Below are 3,435 nucleotides of genomic sequence, written 5' to 3' on the forward strand. Positions count from 1 at the left end.
AAGTTGCAGTACAGGCTTTGTTTGTGGTGGAGGGCAAGGAGAGGAAGCTTGGAATAAAGGTGTGGAAGACGCTCAAGATTCACAAAAGGAGGACCATGTTGGCTCTTCAATGATGAAGGAAACTGAGGACACAGGAAAAGTCAATTCTGTGCAAAATGTCCAGAGGAGGAAAGGAAGTATCAGGAGGGACATTGAGAAAAGTTGAAGTCAAGTGTAAATAATCTTCAGTTAAAAAAAAAAAAAAAGTTACCAGAGGTGGGAAAGGAGGGGGGAGGGGTAAGGTAGGAATTGGTAAAGGGCTATGAAAAATGATAACATTGTATAATGTTTAAAGCACTAATTATCCTGATTTGAGCATCGCATATTGCACACAGGCATGGATACTCAACTCTGTACCCCACAGATATGTACAATCAACTGTTTCAATTAAAAGAAGGGGAAAAAAAGAAAAAAAGTTCAACTAAAAGTAAAATAAATAATAAATAAAAAGCTAAATAACCTAAAAGCAGAGCATATTGCACACAGGCATGGATACTCAACTCTGTACCCCACAGATATGTACAATCAACTGTTTCAATTAAAAGAAGGGGAAAAAAAGAAAAAAGTTCAACTAAAAGTAAAATAAATAATAAATAAAAAGCTAAATAACCTAAAAGCAGAAGAAGTGATAAAATCGGGGGGAAACAGCCAAACACTTAAGATAATGGAAAGAGAAAGAACAGGAGGAACTGAAGGTTTGGTAGGAGAGTCCCCAGGTTCTGCAGTGCAAACACAGGCATGCATCCACGTTCTGCTTCTTTTTTACTCAGTGAGAAGTTCCTTTACCTTTCCTAAGCTTGAGGTTATCTGTAGCTAGTAATGATGGGAAGAGAACATGACAATATGAGAAGGTTTTGTAAACTTTAAGAAATTACAGGTAGAGAAAGAAGAAATTCAAAAGAAAAGCTGAGTAAGCAATGCTTGCACACATACATGCATGCACACATGCACACATGCACACGCACACAGGTTCTAAAGTTTACTCCAGCTGCTGGGTGGAAAATGGTTTGAAGAGGAAATGAATGGAACTGGGGAGATCAGTTAAAAGGCTGTAAAAATCAGTGGGACACAGTAGAGAGCCCAGAATCACACCCATCACATACATGAAAGTTTGATAAGTGACTGAGTGGGTGTTGCAGATGAGTGAGAAAGGGAGGGACAGGTCAATAAATGCTACTAGGACAATTAGTTATTTCTATGAGGAAAAAAATGAATGTGTACCTCACACCATATACAAAAATGATAGTGAAGTGCAATATTTAAAACTTCAAAAATTATACAGAAAAGAATTCTCATTCTTAAGGGAGGGTTTTGTTTTTCTTTTTTTTTTAATTCACAAGGTGAGCAATCTATCAAGAGAAGGAATGATAATTAGACTATTAAAATGATAAATTTTAGTTCATCAGAAGAACCCTTAAGAGGGAAAGATAAATCACACACTTGGATAAGACACACACATGAGCACACGCACATACACACACGCACACATACACACACGCACACACATACCCTTTATTGCATCCACCCACCCCCCCAAAAAAAAACTTTCCTGCAATTCGCTAATTATTCTCTTGCTTTTTCAATAGTTCTATCACATATGTATGTGTCTCTACATAATGTATTACAGTTTTGCTGGGTTTTGAAATGTGAACAAAGGGGATTATATCATGATCTTTGGGGCTATGAAAACTGCAGTATTACAGTTTCCAGCCTGACTCATTTTGATTTAGGTAGCTACTTGATTTTCACATTATTGTATTTTGTTGAACAACCACAATATGCTTATCTTTTTCTCCTGTTGATCACCATCTGAGTTGTTCTAAGGTTTTTGTTCTCATAAACAATGTTATTGTGAACATTCTTGTATGTGCCTCGCAGTGCAGTGCTCATGGGCAAGATTTCTTTATAGCAGGGGTCAGAAAACATTTTCTGTAAAGAGCCAGATATGAAGAACTTTAGGCTTTGCAGGCAATGTGGCATCTGTTGCAATTACTCAACTCTGCCATTGTAACATGAAAGCAGCCATACACAATACCTTCCAATAAAACTTTACTTATATAAACAGACAGTAGTCATAATTTGGCTCATGGGCTGTAGTTTGCCAACTCCTGTTGTAGAAATCTTCATACAAATATTAATACTGAGGAAATAAGCAAGCAGCAACAAAGCATGTTATGATTGTGTTTGCTTATATTTTAAAACAAAGCAAAATGATAATATATTATAATATATAATGTAGACATACATATACCATGTGGTAGAACTACAAAGAAAGCAAGAGGAGAGACAAGCTGGCAGCAGCGGCTGCACAGGGTGAGAGAGGTGGTGGCGTTGAGGCAGGAGAGGGGCTGGCGGTGGCCCCAGCTGTGGGACAGGCAGTAGCCGCAGTGGCTTATTAGATATGATCGTCTGTCAGCCTACCACTAAAGTGACTTTTTTAAAGAGAAAGGGCCTCAGCCATGCCCCCCCCCATGCACAATCAACCCAGTGATGACCATCCAGGAAGTGCCCCAGGCTCTCCCAAACCGGGGTGGTGGGGGCTGAGGGCCTCGGCCACACCCCCTGCACAAGTGCAACCAGCCCAGCGAAGACTACCAAGCTGCCACAAGAAGTGCTCAAGCTCCAGAGCTGGGGTGGTGGAGGGCTAGGGCTTTAGCCACATCCCCCTGACATCTGCATCCAGCCTGGCAATGACCAAGTCAACATTGGAAGCCTCCTGGTCACCCCTGTGGGAATGAGGGGATGCCACAGTCCTCAACCCCGCCCCTCTTCTTTCCTCCTTCTTCCATGCCATTTCCTTCCCCTTTCCCCTCTCCTCCTCCCTCCCAAATGCTTCACAACATCATAGAATGTAAAAAAAAAATAATATTAATAAATAGACAGCAAGAGGATAATAAGCAAAATGCAATATAGTGGATTTTTTTTTCTTGACGCTAGGAAGAGGAGGGGTTGGATGCAATGAAGGACTCTACAAATATGTTGATGATGTTCTAAATCTTAAACTGGTTGGTGGATAAAGGTAAGTCATTTTATTATCATTCTTTAGACAATGCATTTAAGTTTTCTAGCTTCTTCTATTATATATATTAGAATGTGTGTGTGTGCTATATTTCATGATAAAAACAAAGAATTGAAAAAGAGTCTATTGTAGTGGTCCAAGTGATGATGGCTTGGTTCAGGCTGATGGGAACTAAGACATGAAGTCATATTTGTGATTTATTTTGGAAGCAGAAGTGACAGGACTTTGTGATTTTCATTTGCTAGAAGTAGGAAGGGGGAGCTGTCGAGGATGAACCCCTGGTATTTGGTTGAGGACTGGGTAGACACAGCATTATTTCTTGAAATGAAGGGTGTGGGTGAGGTGAGGTGAGATGAGACAGAGTTTAATCTTGGGTA

This window comes from Galeopterus variegatus, unplaced genomic scaffold (assembly GCF_000696425.1).
Source record: "Galeopterus variegatus unplaced genomic scaffold, G_variegatus-3.0.2 Scaffold837, whole genome shotgun sequence".
NCBI classification, from domain to species: domain Eukaryota; kingdom Metazoa; phylum Chordata; class Mammalia; order Dermoptera; family Cynocephalidae; genus Galeopterus; species Galeopterus variegatus.